Consider the following 16,437-nt stretch of genomic DNA (forward strand, 5'->3'; position numbering starts at 1 on the left):
GGGGTGTGTGTGTGTGTATATATATTTATATGCTGTATATATAAAGATATACACATACATAGATTTGTTTTAATCATCTGACAATGCTGGGGAGCCCCCTGGGGCTCCCTGCTGCCTGCACCCTGCTTTGGTGGGGGCAGGACCGAGCCTCCCTGGGGGGGCTGCTGTACAGAGCATTGGGATTGTCACCTTGCTCCCTCTCCCAGGCGTTTCCAGCGGTGGGAATTGCATTTTCCCTGCTAGAGGTGGCTGTGGCGAGGGCTTCTTGGGCAGCTCAGTGCCCGCAGGAGTGGGATGGCCAAGGGATGAGGATAGGGCTGTCCCTGGGAGTACGGCTGGCTTGGCAGCAGCAGTGCCAAGGGGGTGATGGCAAACCTCTCAGAGGCCTCTTTGCTTGTTTTCCCAGGGAAAGAAGATTATCCATGTCCGCAGGGGAGTGAAGATGTTGTGAGTGCAGGATGTACCTTAAGATCTGTCCTTCGGGCAGAGGCACCCGGCTTTGGCACCAGCCCTGCCTCAGTTTCCCCTGCAGCCATGGCCTCTGGCCTCTCCTGGGGCCTGGCACCCCTTTGGAGAGGGGCTGCCGTGGGGGGCTGGGTGTGCCAACCCCGTGGCCCCGCTGGGGGAGCAGGTGGGTGTCCAAGAGCTTTGGGAAGGAGCGTTGAGCAGGATGGCTCAGCCCTCCTGCAAATCCTGAAAATGCAGAGCAGGGCCCCCTTCCAGCACCAGTTGTTAATTAAGCTGGTAATTATGCATTGTCAGCTCTCAAAGACCCGTGCTGTGGGTGCAGTGCTGTGCCTGCCAGCCCGGGGAGGTGCTGCTGGTGGCCTGTGGTGCTGGGTGGCTCACCCTGGTGACTAGTGGTGTGTTTCTGCTATGAGCTGTGTCTGTCGTCAGCCTGAGCGTGGTCCTGGGGAGCTGGAGGGTGCTGTGCCCTCGGAGCCTCAGGGAAAAGCTTGCTCTGTGGGCTGGGGGATGCTCAGTGCCTTTGGACCAGGCCTGGTGGCTGTGTGTGGAGATGGGACGTGGGAATGGGCAGGTAAAGGCAGCACAGCCCTCGCCCTGCCCTTCCTCCTGCCCATGGCTTTGCTTTGCTGCAGGTTGTTGTGGTCTGGGTCCTTGGGGCTGTTGTGCAGCTGAGCAGCAGCTCTGGCCAGGCCTTGCTTTGGTCCTGGATAGCTCATGTCTTCTCCTGGCTGAAAGATGCACTAAGTGCCCGGCTCCTGCATGTGCAGATCAGCGCCTGCCCTGATCGCTTTGTGAGCTCCGCCGAAGGAGCTCTGCTTTGTGAGAAGCAAATCCCAGTGCCTCTGAAGGCTTCCTGCTCCAGGGCTCGTGCATGGACCAAACCTCCTCTTTCTAATGGTCAAAGTGCCCTCTGCATCCATTACAGAGCCCAAGGCTCCTCCTGCCTCCCGTGGTCCCTGATGGGGCGAGGGGCCACCTCTGCTGTCCCTGCTGCTTCCCAAACAGACACTTCCACCTGCCCAGGGATCCAAAAATTGCACAGGCAGACCTCTCCGTGGCTTTGCCTCCGATCCCGCATCCCCTCTCTCGGCTCTTGGGGACAAACCATGTCCCATGCAGCCGTGGGGAAAGGTCCCCGGTGGTGGCTGGGGACACGGGCATCAATCACCTGTTCCCTTCCAGCCATCCGTGAGCAGTTTGTGGTTTCACCCCGGAGCTTTCGGAGCGTTCTCTCCGTGTGGCGGCATCTGGGAGAGCCGGGTCTGGCGGGGGACGCGGAGCTGCCGGGGGCCGGGGAAGGCGATGCCGTACCTGCTCTAAATATAGGTGTCGGTATCGTCTCCTGCTAAATGCGGGAAGGTGTCTGACAATGCGCCGGGCTCTGAGTAAGAGCCCGCGGGGAAGGGGAGGAGGCGGCTTTTTGTGTCTGTGCCTGGCGGGTGGGAGGGAGGCAGCGATGCTCTCGAAGCGGGGGCACGTTTCATGCGGATTTCGAGCTTTTCGGGCGCTTTTCTTTCCTCAGCCCCGGCATGGGGCTATGGAGGATATTTGAGATACCCTGGTGAGCGGGGTGATGGTGATGCTCCGCAGCCGTGGCACAGGATGGGGCACGGCCCACAAACCAGAGCTTTTTGGCATGTCAGCCCCGCGTTTAACTAACGTACAGAAACTGTGTGGAACAAAACAGAGCCCCTTTTCACCCGGAAAGGGTCCGGAAACGTCCCGCTTCTGCCTCTCCCGAGGCGGCCACAGCGCTGCTCCCGCGGCGTGGGGCACAGGCAGGGACCTGCGGGGACAGGGCGACACCACCACAGCGCGTCTCTGACACCAAAAACTGCCCCAGGAGAAGCCCAGGGGAGAGACAAGCCAGCCCCAAGGCACCATCGCAGCCCGTGCCTTGCTTTTCAAGGCGCTGGACTCGGCTTTTGGAGCTGTACGGTCTGTCCCCTGCGGAATTTTGGACGTTTCCTCAGCTTCCCGGACAGCAAGACTGTGCCACTGCCACTCGCGGTCGGTGGCTGCTGGCCGTGCTGGGCCTCGGGGGGCAGGATGGGGACGGGGGGATGTATTTCGACCTCTGCCTGCATAGGACATGCCCTGCCCAGGCAGCAGCGCACCGGTAGCATGCAACTGGCTCCCAGCTGGGTGCTGGGACTGGAGTCGAAGCCCTGCAGATCTCTTGGAGGGGCTGTGGTGGGTGTGCGAGGAGGTGTGGCACACAGAGCCCCGCTGTCTCCTCCAGGCTGGCTGTCCCAGCACCATCCTCCTGTCCCCCCAGGAGGCCTTGGATGGCAGAGCCCCCCAAGTGCGGGGCTGGTGTCTCCTGGGACTGCGGGAGGGTGGGTGGGAGATGCTCTGCCTTCATCCCCCAGGCTCTGGGGCGGGATGTTGTAACATAACCTGCTCGTTTGGACCCAAACGGGGAACCGAGCTGACCACCACCAATGTACAACTCCTCAATGTTTTTTGTCAAAAGGAAAGAAAAATAAAACCTTGTTGTAAAGAACCACTGCAGACTTGGTGTCATTGGCACCCCCACCCCTTGCTGGCGGGGCCGTGGGGACTCTGGGTAATGTCATGGACTCCTGCAAAAGGTCCCCATGGCAGAGAGGGGGACAGCACAGGCTTTGCTGGCACTGCCATCACGTGGGATGGGGTGTTCTGCTACCCCAGGCAGGGTGTGGGGCTGTGGAGGAGTGGGGCAGGGAGGATATTTGAGATACCCTGGGTTAGCTGTGGCTCAGACCTGGCTGCTTCCAGACACGGAGGCAGAGGGGTGCAGGGGAGCCAGGGCCAGGAGCCTGAGGAGCTGTTGATGGTGGCACTGCAGCAAACTGGCCAGAGGAAGCCAAGGGCATCACGGTGACATCGTGTCACTGGAGCAATGCAAGGGAGCACCAGCCCACACATCGATCTTGGAAACCCCCTGGGATCCGTCCCTTGGGGGCATCCAAACAGCTTGGCCACCCCTCCATGCCTGCACTCGAGAGATGCCAGGTGGATGCAGATGCTGTTGCCTGGTCCAAAGCTCGTGGGTGAGCTGTGAAGCAAAGATGCCAAAGTCACTTCTCATTTCTTTTTTTTGCGGGAGTGTTTGAAGCATGAAAAGCTTCTCCGACAGCCAGAGGTGAGGCAGCAGCCTGTGGCACCCTCCAGGCTGAGCTCAGGTGATAGGGATGGTTTATGGCTTTTCAAGAGCACTCTTCTTCTTCCCCAGTACTGTGCCAAGAAGAGCTCAGGGAAGGATGAAGGCAGTTGCCTTGTCTGGACCACCTTGAGCTGAGCTTTACCCCGTGTGTTTCACAAGTGTGGTGCCACCAAGAACTAAGCCCAAATGACCTGCAGGAGGAACTGGTTTTATCCTGCCCTTTCCTTTGTGCAAATTTCCCTTTATCTCCAAAATGCTGACAGATTTGCTTTTCACTTCTCTGGCTCATGAAGTGATAAAAAGTTTTCAGTGGGAAGTGTAGAGTTCCAGGAGATGGCCCAGCTTTGAGAGCACTTCCCGAGGCGATGAATGCAATGACAGCCCAGCATTTTTTCAGGCTGGGAAGTAAGTTCCTGTTTTATAGCCAAAAAAGTGATCTGCAGCCCTCACTGTGGGGAAGGCTCTGCAGGCTGCTGATGCCACCTTCATCGCAGAGGGCTTTGCAGTGCTGCTGGAAGCAGTTTAAGGAGAAGATGTCCTCATGTGTGGGCCAGAAGTGCTGCATTAACATCCCTCGAAGTGACTGTTTTAAGTATGAGCTGCTCCAAAAGCTCTGAAAGCCTTTGGAGTGTGCAGGTTTCTGATGGACATCCCATGGAACCTCACCTCGGGTGCTCGTGCAAGGATTAGTAGTGAATGCAGCTACTTGAGTGCTTGACCACTTCTACTACATTTCCCCAAATTCCCTAAAATATCTGGGGCCATGAAGAAGACACCCAGAGCAATGCAGAGGCAGAGCTTCACCCTCGCAAGGGAAACTGGTGCTGCAAAACGGGGAGCCTTGGCTGTCGGAGAGCCAGAGCTCTGCCTGGCAGGCGCAGAGGCTAAAAAAAGCCCCTTGACAAATGGAACAGAAAGGTTAAAATTATCTGTACATCATCTGAATAACAATGGCAATGCAGATTGTACCTGCTTATAATAGCTCCAGGAGACAGGGGATAAATTGGGAACAAAAGTACCCCAGAAACAGATGCTGCTGGCGTGCGGCTGCCAGAAGTGCCGGGGCTGCTCCTCCTCGAGGAGCTGTTGGAGTCTGGGCCACCAGAGCCCAAAAACCTTGTCTGTGTGTGCTCCTTTCACCTTGCCCTGCGTGCCCCAGGATCCTCCTGAGCCCTGGTCCCAGCAGAGCTGCCCAGGCTCCCAGGACATGGGAGCAATTGCAGCCCCTGGCACCAGCATTGCAGTGAGTGCCGTCCGTGCATGGTCTGGCTTACACCCAGGGACCTGGGGGACAGGAACAGTCCTGTCCTGGGACAGCTGCAGATCCTCACCCCGGGACCTGGCTCTTCCTCCTGGGAAGAGGCCTCATCATACTGGATTTTTTTTTTTTTTTTAATCTGTCTGGATTGTTTTTCGCTCTGTCTCTGCCTCGCTTTCCCTCCTACAAAGCCAAATGAAAGCCTGTGGGACCGGGTGTGTCTGTAGCTCTGCAGGCACTGGCTCTTTCCTAAAGGCTTCCTGGATTTTCTTTTTTAATTTTTTTTCCCAGGATGTCAGCAATTTTATATCCCTGCAAGGGAAGTCTGGCTCTGGTCAATTGGTCAAACATCTGGTGGTGATCCTACTCACTCCTTCACCAAAACAAGGGAAACTTTTGGCTATGAAACTACTGGAGCCAAACCTGAGTCCCTTGGGGGTGCAAAGGACAAGAGGAGGAGGCAGGAACTTGAAAGGATGAAGCCTTTTCTCTTCCTTTTTCCCCATCCTAGCAAAGGTGTTTAAAATCCATCCGTTCAAGGATGAGGGGGCAGGGTTTGTTCCCTCTGGGGGCACAGCTGATGGCTGGGATCGGAGACGCCGGGGTGGCTCTCATCCACCTCCTTCCTTTCTCTTTCCTTCCCTTCCCTTCCTCTGGTGGCACTAAGGAGCTCACCAAGGATGTGTGTGGGCTCTGAAGTGGGGCTGGTGCTTACTCACACCGGGAGCCACGTGGAGCTGCCGGCTCGTGGGCTGGCAGCACCGACGGTTCCTTGGGACAGCATTCCCCCATGGAGGAGCAGCCCCTCGTCAGGAAAATTAACCCACAAACACCAGAGGTTTATGTCCAAAAAGGAGACAGAGGAGTCCTGTAACTTTATTTGAATAAAGGGAGAGGTCATGGGCATTTCCTGTGGGGGTCTCTCAAAGTTTTAGAGGACACAGCCTCCTATTTATCCTAATTTCCTGGCCACATTTCCCTCTCTCTTTCCCCATTGTCTGAGGTGCTTGAGAGGTACAGACCTCCCGAAATGCCTACTACCTAAGACCCTCTTCTGATGTATACCCCCCTCCTTTTCCTTTTTCTTGTGTGAATCAATGGAATTCCTATGGAATTTATGGTCCTTCCTGTTGTTTCTTTCATCTCTCTGTATCTACCTTTGTTTATCAGTGGACCCACAGTTTGTCTGGAAAGACAAAAGTCTCTCTCATTCCATTCATCAAACAGTGGAATCCTCCCCATTGCTTGTTTTATCTCTCAGTGCTAGTTGGATCTACCAGCAGACCCACGGTTTGGTTGTAAAGACAAATCTCTCATTCCTTCCACTCCCACAGGTGAGCATCCCCGCCATGGATGAACACCCCGCTGACAAACAACCCCAAACAACCCCAAACAACCCTATACAACCCCAAACAACCCAAACAACCCCAAACAACCCCATACAACCCCAAAAAACCCCATTCAACTTCAAACAACCCCATACAACCCCAAACAACTGCACCCCTCTTCCAGAACCACTGCGTTCCCCAGGGAACTGGGAAGTGCTCACAAGGCTTGTCCTCCCCAAGGGCTGGAACAGCCTGGCCTGGCTCAACACCTCTATTTTTTATTCTTCTCATTTATTTCTGTCTCCTGAGGCTGATCTGCCTTGCTCCTGACGCAGCCCTGCACATCTGCACTGGCCGTGCTCACCAGACACCACGGGGAGCAGGGGGTCTGGTGTGCAGGTGAAATCCTATGGAATTCCCTGGAAACCCCTACCCCGTGCACACAAGAGCCAGCTTGCTGTCTCCCAGGAGGCTTTTGGGAGCTCTTTTGTGTCACCTTTGGCAGCAGGCAGCAAGGGGATGGGCAGGGCTGGTCTCAGCCGTGCCTCTTCCTTGGCTTGTCTTGTCTCACAATCCCATCTCCTGCTGAAACTCCACTGAGCAGGAAAGAGCCCACTGTTCATTTTGCTTTGCTATTTCTGTGTAGATAATTAAAAATAACCCCAAACTGACACAATTCTGGCTTCTAAATGAATGCCAAAAGCATGAATTGCTCTCCTTTCCCAGCTGGTACCTCCCCCTCCCCAAAGCAGGGCTCTCCAGGTGTCCCTGGCATTGGGCAGTTGGATGCTGGGAGGGCTGGGCGAGTGGGTGGAAACCCAGCAGGGGTGATTTGCAGCCAAAATCATCCCAAATCCCCTTCTATGCCCAGCTCAAAGACATTGCAGGGCTGAGCTGGGTGTCGCTGCAGTGTCTCAGTGCACGGGGTGAGCTCACAGGGGTCCTGGCATGGGTGTGACACACCCGGGGGGCAGCTCCAGACTGCAGCAGAGGTACCAGTGATGTTTGGGGTGCAAGGGGGAGGCAGCAGAGACAAGGATGGGCTGGTTTTTTTAAAGCCAGGCCTAGGCCAGACTCTCTCTGCATCCCACACACCTTCTCCTGGGACTCAGTCAATTTATGGAGCACTCTGCTGTGGATGATGTGATCTTCAGATTCATTTTCACAGATCTACAGAATCATGGCCATCATGAACGATGTGAGGAACAGAGGTTTTTTTTTTTTTTTTTTTTTTTCTTTTTTTTTCTCTTTTTTTTTCTTTTTTTTTTCTTTTCCTTTCCAAAAGAGGAAGAGCAGAGAAGAAAATAAATCCAAGGCTATATTTCCCAGCAAAGTTTAATCCTATGGTAGTAGGGCAAACAAAGGTTTTATTTAGGGTTAGGCAAGTAAAGGGTTCGTGCATCTCTAGGGCCTCTGGGTGAGGAATGTGGTGTGCAGGACCATGTGCCAGAGCCACAAGTCCCAGTTGCCCCTTCCCATGGCCCCTGAAGTGTTGACAGGGGCCCGAAAATATCCTTATTTCATCGATAATTTACTTCGGGGGAGTGTGTGTGTGTGCAATCAAGCTTTGGGGAGGGTTTTTTTTTGTTGTTGTTGTTGGGTTTTTTTTGTTTGTTTTTTTTGGGGGGGGGGGTTTGGTTTTTTTTTTTTTTTTTTGGGGGGGGGGTGTTTTGTTTTTTTTTCTCGCTGATGAAAGGCTGGCCCCCATTTACACAGCCATAGCTTTTTCAGGACTTTGTCCCAGCTTGAGCCCCTCTTCCTCCAGCATGTGATATTGTGCTGGATCAGCAAGTCTCACCTCCTTAACAGCCAGGAGCGCATTAGGAAACCAGCGCGAGCTGTGCGAAGGAGCTGTGAATTAGCAGAGCCTCCCCTGCCCCTTGGCAAAGGCTCGTCTTACACCTCCAGCAGGAAGGAATAGCTGCAGCTGCCTTCTGCAGCACAAACAGGGTGACGGGGGAGGCGACGGGACGAGCAGGGGTCCCTGCAGCCTGCCAAGGACACGGCCTCGGGTCACGGCCACTCTGTCACCCGCCGCCCCCGGAGCTGCGCCGGTGCCCAAGGGTCTCCGTGAAGGATGGCAAAATCAACCACTTAAACTCAGGGCTGTGAAATTCGCCATGGGAGGACTGTCTAGCCCTCCTGACCTCCGATTTCCAAGCAAAAATCAATTTTTGTTGTTGGGAGATGAGCATCTCCCCCCCCCACCAAAGCCTGTGGGACAGCATTGTCCCATGTCCCCCCTGCCTGCAGCGCTGCACAGGCAGAGCCATCCGCCTTCACACTGAGCCCAGTGTAACATCCCTAACCCTAATCCCTGCACTGCGAGCCTGGTGTAACCCTAACCCCTAAGTCTAACAAAAACCCTAACCCAAACCCTAACCCCAAACACCTAACACAAAACCTAACCCCTAACCACCAACCCCAAACCCTAACCCCAAACACCTAACACAAAACCTAACCCAAACCCTAACCCCAAACACCTAACACAAAACCTAACCCAAACCCTTATCCCTAACCAAAACCCTGACCCAAATCCTAACCCTACCCCCTAATCCTAGCCCCAAACCCTAACCTCTAGCCCTAACCTGTCAGGCATCCTCGTCCCCAGCATCACTCAGGGGTGGAAGATGGATCAGAGAGCCAGGACAGGTGAGGGGGAAAAGGCAGGAAAAGCCCACACGCTCCTCTTTGCTGCCTGGGGGCGTTTTTGGGATGAATGTCGGCAAATCTCTGCTTTGCCCAGCGCTGGTTTGGGAAGAGGGACATTTTCCCATCCCGCTCTTGCAGTGCAGCAGCTCCGGAGGGCTGGAAAACCTCCGGCAGATGGGATTAGCAGAGTCACACGTGCCCCCACTCCCTTCTTGCCTTTAGCCTCTTTTTTTTTCCTCTTTTTTCTTCCTCTTTTTTTTTTTTTAGTTTTTCCCTAACTCCTCCAGCGGGTCTCCAGCCTGTGCCAACGACAGCGATTTGGTGTTTGACACCATTCTGTGTCTGTGAGAGGCTGCTGGGTGTCGAAACACAGCCGGCGGGATGATTCTGATGAACAAGGCTGCCTTTCCTTCTGCAGTGTGCCCAGGAGCATCCCGCCGGGAGCTGGAGAACCCAACAGCTCTCAGGGAAAAAGCCTTTTGCCTTGTCACCCCTGGCTGTAAAACTGCTGAATGTATCTCAGCTGCCCCTCAGACCAGGCTCTGCACCAAGGGAAAAGAGTTTCAGCCCTATTTTGGCACACAAGTGACTACAGCTCCAGTGAATTAACTCGGAGATGTTATTACAGTCTACGGGGACAGGTCAGGTTTCGGGCTTGGGAAGGAAAAGTGGGTAAGTGATGCTCTACAATCATCTCCTGAATAAAATCAGGCAGAAAAATAGACTTCCCCCGCCCCATATTCTGCCCCTTTTCCGGGCTCACAGTGAAGAGGGATGGCTCTGCCTGTGCAGTGCTGCAGGCACGGGGGAGACGGGATGATGCTGTCCCACAGGACCGGGGAAGGGGAGAGGCTCCAGCAGCGCCAGGAGGGAGTTTGGCTCATCTCCCAACAACAAAACCTGATTTCAGCTGGGAAATCGGAGGTCAGGAGGGCTAGACAGACCTCCCATGCTGAATTTCACAGCCCTGAGTAGAAGCGGTTGATTCTGCCAGCGCTGCCATACGGAGACACGCTGCAGACGGAGAACACTGTATCCTCTGTTCCTGACAAACGCCTGTCAGGACAGCTTGAATATAAAGCAGGGACTCAGGCAGACGGAGCTGCTTTAGTGTTTGCAATTCCTATTTCCTTGTGGGTCATCGAGACCTCCAGAAGGCCAAAGCAAAGCTCCTGCAGGCACAGCAGGAATGCAGAGCCCCGGGCTGGGTCCTGCAGGGGAGGAATGCGGGGAGTTGGCATCATGTCATGCAGAGGCAGGAAGGCACAGAGGATGGCAGAGGCGTTCCGGGCAGGGACCTGGGCTGGATGGGCCTGGGGCTGCCTTGGCCTGATGCCATAAAGCCAAGAAGCCATGTAATAATGTTGGTGGCCAAGCCACCAACATCCCCAGCCTGGTATAAGTGCTAAGATGTGCTGCAGAGAGGAGAGAGAGCTCCTTTTTGCCCCCCCTTTTTGTCACCAAGGGGGGGACCCTCCTGGGTGTCCTCGTCCTGCTCAGCTCCCCCTGGCCCTCCACTATTTCGTCCTGTACTCCCAGAGAAAGGTTTTCCTCTGAACAGGGTCACACCCTGGCCGTGTCCATCACACCCCTTGGCAGAGGGAGAAATGAGACAGGCAGGAGCGAGGGGACAGCTGAGAGGCAGGCAGTGAAACTGCACTCGGATTTATTTCAGGATGCAGCTGGAATTTTGTCTCCTGTCTATTCCTGCGCTCTGCTCCTGATGCTGCAGTGTGAGGACAGATGTGAAATGTGGCCCTGTGAAATTCATCTCTGCTTAGGGCATGGGAATAGCAAAACCCCCCCTTGAACAGCCATGTTTTAATTTGCATTTCCAGGGCTCTGGCAGAACACCGGGTCCTGTGGTGCACTCAGCAGCGGAGGCACTAAATGGCCATGAGTTGCCGTATCTCTGTGTTTGTGGGGGCAATTTGGGCAGCTGCCAGGCTCAGTAACTCTCCTGGTGTTATCCCAGCAGTGACGGTGGCTAGGGAAGTGGGGGGTGAACCAGCTGGGAGGATTTTTTCAGTGGGTTTTGGGCCATGAATCCAAACCTCATCTTGGCTTGTGTGGTGGAATTGGCTGCGACACAGGATTAAATGTCACTGTGCCACCAAATGGGTGATGGGTGTAAGAAGAGAGGGGGGACAATCAAAAGAGAAGGGAGAGAGCAGCAGGGCTAGCGGTGACCCATGACCCATTCTAAGCAAAAACAGCACCTGGAAGCATGAGGATGAAAGCAGGGAACTTAAACTTAACAGCTTTTCATTAATAGAGCTGTGGTGCTCATGTGGTCACGGTGACAGATCACAGAACCACAGAATGCTTGGGGTTGGAAGGGACCTTAAAGCTCATGCTGTTCCAAGCCTCCTGCCAGGGACAGGGACACCTTCCACTAGACCAGGCTGCTCAGAGCCCCATCCAACCTGGCCTGGAACACTTGCAGGGAGGGGATGCAAGACACCTGCAAGGTGCTGTCACTTTTGCACCAAAAGCTCTCTCGGTGCTGCTCCGAGGCTGTGGGGAAGGCCCGGGCTGTGTGCTGCAGTGACAGCCTGCCTCTCGGTGGGGACAGGGATCCTGGGGGTGAGGCCATCTGCATGCGCAGGAGGAGACAGCCTTTGCTCCCTGAAACGTGTCAGCTCAGGGTGGAAGAAGCAAATCCTGTTTTAGGGAGGCACAAACGGCTCCGTCGATGGGAGAAGGAGACCGTCCTAGAGGCGATAGCGAGTCCTGAGCATCCCAGCCCTGGCTCTGAGCAGGAGTTCCCTGATCATATGAAGTCTCCCAGCAGTGCAGGGAGCAGAACATGCTTTTGGATGCCTGCAGGCAGCTCTCTCACCATGCAGGCACTGGCTCCTGCCTTGCCTGCCCAGTGCAGATTGAGCTCTCCTGGCACGGGGCTCTTTGCATGCCTGCCTGGCTGCTGGGGCCTCGTGTTGGCCATGGAGATGCTTCCCATGGCTGCAGGGATTGTCATGGAATCTAAAAACCTCTCCACAGATAATCAAGGTGCACCCAGCAATCAGCCTGTGCTCTGTGGCTCAGTCAAATCTGGTCACAGTGGTCCGGGTGTTGGAAGGGAAGTGTGGGCAGTTGGGTGGAAGTCTGTCGATAAAAGAGGCTGCATGGGCAATGGCTCTGAGGCTGGAAAAGCTGCCTTGGTGTGGGAATTCTGCAAACTTAGATTTTGAGATTTTGGTATATAGTAATGCATATGGGGCAATATGGAGGAGCTAAGGCATTGTCCAAGTCCTTCTTCTTCACCTTCTCGTTCTTGGTTTCAGGTGTTTTTTTTCTGACTGGGTGAGAAAGGTCAGCATTGCAGACCTTGTTTGGTCAACTACTGGATTAAAAGTATAAATAATATAGGTGTCATCTTGTTATTGGATAGTTCAGGCTTAAATAACCTTGGAGAGAGTTAGAGGCACCTCCATTTTTCTACCTTGCTGGTTAGAGCTCATGACTAGTGATGTTGGGAAAGACAGGACAGGAAGGGCTTATGGATACGATTGTCTGGTAAGAAATACTGGAGATATAAAATCTGTGAGTGAAATAGAAATGAAGGGCAGCTTTGAGATGTAGGCATGGCAGGCAGGAAGACAGTGAGTAACTGGAGATAGGTTGAAGGACAGAAAACAAAAGGACCCAAGAATGCAGCCCCTCTCCACCCTGCCAAGGAATCAAGGAAAAAGTAGATAGGAAGAGTAGTCTTTAGAGTTTAGAATATAGGATTAGATGGTAATTTAGTAGTTCTCACAGGCTGCATGCAAAATTTGTAGGTTTTGTATCTTGTGCCGGTTGGTCACTGTAAATTAGAATATTCATCTCAAAAGGAGATATAATGTGTTGTAACAAGGTCCTCACTCTCTTACTCTCTTACCTCTTTGCCTCTTCTCTCTCTCTTTTCCTCTTGCTTCTTTTCCCCTTCTCTTGTCTGCTCTCTCCCTCTGCTTCTTCTACCTCCCTCTCTCCTCCCGCCCTGACCCCGGACCCTCTCTTACCCCTCTTGGCCTTTTTACCTCCCTTACCTCATCCCCCCCCCCCCTCTCTCTCTCTCTCTTTGGGACTTCCCTTCAGCCGAGGCTGGTGGCTGAAAGCAGCCCTCTTTACCCACGACCCTTGCAATAAAACCATGTGTTTCTAGAATATCTCGGGTCAGCAGAGTTCCTTGTCCCTGCCATCCACGGATGCCCCTACAAGTGAGACTGTGCTGTAGATAAGAATTAATAAACACTGAGTCTGAACACGAAACTGTGACTCCCATGTGTTAATCCCAGCTCTAACATGAAGAAAAGAAGATAAAAACGTCACACCTTTGTGTGCTCCATAAGGCTCCCAGCAGCTGTATAAGCTTCCCAGAGCAGCAGGGCAAGGATCCCCTGTGCAAAGGTATTCTGGCATTTTGGAAGCTCTCCAGCAGCAGCCACATGCACAGAAGTGTCTCCTAAGAGCCTCTCCCAGGAGGCCCTTGATGGATCTTTCAGGGCTGAGTCAGGAAGAGAAGCTCTGTGGGGTGAGTCACTGGCTGCTGACAGCCTGCTCATCCAGCTGTGGGTCCTGCTGGGCTTTGGTCACTTCAGCTGAAGCGTTCAAGTGAACACAATGTCTGTGTTTTTCAAATGAGACCTGCTCCTTCTTCCCTGCAGCTGTAGCCATGTATCTGCTGCGTGCCAGGACTGTCACGGAGAGATGACCCAGGCTCCCAGCTCTCAGCCCCTGGCAGCAGCAGCTGCTGTCTGCAGGAACAAGCAGCTTGAGTTGCTGCTCTCTGCCTGTGATGCCAGCACCGATCTGTGTGGGCCTTGTCACCCTGGGGGGACATGTTGTATGGCTTGTCCTTGTCCTGCAGTGATGCTCCAGCACTCTGTAGTTTTCTCCTGCTTTGTGTCTGTTTGGGCACCCACCCAAGGGTGGAGGAATTTTTCCTTTCCTCAGCAGAGGCAGTGGGGAAGGCGCTGCCAGTGGAGAGCATCTCCTGTTCTGCAGGAACGTAAAAGCCAGATGATTTCCCCAAGTGCCCAGCTAAGATTGCACCAAATGAGCTTGTCTGCATTTTAACTTCCCAGCCCTGCTGGTAAAGACCGACACGCCTCTGTCCTCCCTTTCTGTGGGCAGTGAACACGGGGATAGCACCAGCAGCTGGTGGTAGCACTCTGTCTGCCAGGAGAGGTGGCACCAAAGTGACCCCAAGGACTCTGGGGCGGCCGGGAGAGCATCGGTGCTCCTTCACGACGGCGCAGCAGGACACTTGGCTCCTTTTCCTCACATGCTTCACAGAGGGTGGGGATGAGCAGAGGCCATCCACTGCCCTCTCCCCAGTGAGGTTTTCCTGTGCTACGAAAAAGCCCAGCTCAATCTGGTTGTTTTTCCCAGCTGGTGGGGCCAAGCCATTGCTGTTCCTCAAGGAGAAGGTTTGTTTGCCCCTTTGTGGTGAGGCCTGTGTCCTTCATGAGTCTGTTGTAATTTTCTTCTTGTGAATTTGTGGATTTCTTCAGCTGAGAGAGGTGATAGTCATTCATTAGATATCTCTGCTCTGTACAAATGGCCCCTTGGCTGGGGGACTGATGGATTGATGGACTGTTGGGCAGCAGTTGCACCTACATTCATGGATCAGCCCTGTACGTGGGTGAGAGATTCCCTGCAGCCAAGTGTGCCAGTAAAATCCAGTTTTGGAGGGCCACAAAGGTGCCTTGAGGGCTGGATCATCTCTTCTGTGAAGGCAGGCTGAGAGAGTTGGGATTGTTCAGCCTAGAGAAGAGAAGGTTCTGGAGAAACCTTAGAGCTCCTTCCTGTGCCTGAAAGGGCTCCAATAGAGCTAGAGAGACAATTTCGGTGAGGGCATGGAGTGACAGGACAAGAGGAAAGGGCTTTGCAGTGATAGAGGGCAGGGTTAAATTGGTTATTAGGGAGAAATTCTTCCCTGTGAGGGTGGGGAGGCCCTGGCACAGGTTGCCCAGAGAAGCTGTGGCTGCCCCATCCCTGGAAGGGTTCAAGGCCAGATCAGACAGAGCTTGGGGCAACTTGGTCTATTGGAAGGTGTCCCTGCCACAGTGCCTGTGCAGAGGCAGGATCTTTGCTTCGAGGAGCAGGGATGCATGTTCCTACCCATCCACGCCTCTCCTGTGGCACAGGAATGTGCATTGGCTCTCCAGCTCAGTGCCGGCAGCCCCAAGCCCAACCCCTCCACCTGATATTGCTCTCTTGGAGTTTGCTTGCCTTTCCTGAAGAAAACATCATGGTCTAAAAGTGCCTTATCCATTTCATTCCTTGCTTGCATCCCCTAGTGTGCTTTACCAAATGAGTGGGACCAGCAGGACAGCTTCTTCCAGCAGCTGCAGAGGTGGGTTGGGATTCTGAGCCTGCCAGACAGGCAGGCCCTGCCCTGCCTGCACCCCTCACAGTTTTCCAGCTTGCCCTTCCATCCTCTCCCTTAAGGAGATATTGTTCCTGCCTCTTCCACTGCCATTTTACAGTCAGGCTCTTGTTTACTGCTGAGCTCTGGAGGGGGCTGGCTGGGAACATCTCCATAGGGGTGCCAGGAGAGCACTGTGGCAGGGGACACCAGCTGGGCTTGGGGACAGCAGCTCCTGTGGCCAGTGAGGATGGGCTAGGGGTCTTGTGACACTCATCCCCCTCCAGGAGAGCAGGGGCTGCTGGGCTCTGCAGGCGGGTGAGGCATCACTTTGATGCACCAAGGACGAGCCCTTGTGTTTTCCTCACTTATTTCCATCTTTGTCTCGTGTAATTTTCTTAGCAAATCTCTATGGAAACAGGTACTGTTTGTAATAAAGCCTCTGTTTTTCACTTTGCTTTGTTGCTGTCGAGGAAGGAGGGGGCAGAGACCTATAAAGGGCAGATGAGGTTTAGGTAGGGAGAGGAGAGATGATTCAGCTGCCTCAGCCCTTGGCACAGATGGAAGCAGCCTTAGCATCCCTTCATCCTGTCCTTGCTGATGGGAGATGGAGGCTGAAATCGTCCCAACCCTTTCCTGGCTCTCTCGATTTTGGTGGGGATTCGCTGATCTTTTGGTGGGGACTGGCTGATCTTTAGGATCCCTTCCAACCCATCCCAGGATCCCAGCTGGATGGAGAGGAGCGCTGTGGTGTGGACTGGGGGTGAATCACTCTTGCCCAGAGCTGCCAACACACATCTGATGTGTCCCCAGCGAGCCACCAGCCCTGCAGCCTCCCCGTGACTCTCCTGAAGGTCACCCAGTGCCAGCCGTGTCTCGGTGTCCCGACAGGACCTGCTGGGACACTGCCCTGGGCTCCACGTGAGCCAACCCCCCGGAGCTGAGGTGTGGGGGCAGCAGGAGCTGTGGGGGTGAGGCAGAGGGGCCGGAAACCACCAGGAGCAGAAGGATGCACAAGCCCCCGCCTGTCGTGGGACGCCGCAGCTCCGTCATCTCGCAGCTCTTCCTGCCCGTTCCCAGGCTCGTGAGCTCCCTGACTTGTTTGTTTATTTTTGGGGAGGGAGGAGGACGTTTCAGGAGCTGAGAGAGGAATATTTTAAAGGAGGAATTCAATGCCACATTGGCATCCTCGGCATCAGACAGAGCCGTGCACCCGAGTGTGCTCGGA

This window comes from Sylvia atricapilla, chromosome 9 (genome assembly GCF_009819655.1).
Source record: "Sylvia atricapilla isolate bSylAtr1 chromosome 9, bSylAtr1.pri, whole genome shotgun sequence".
NCBI classification, from domain to species: Eukaryota; Metazoa; Chordata; class Aves; order Passeriformes; family Sylviidae; genus Sylvia; species Sylvia atricapilla.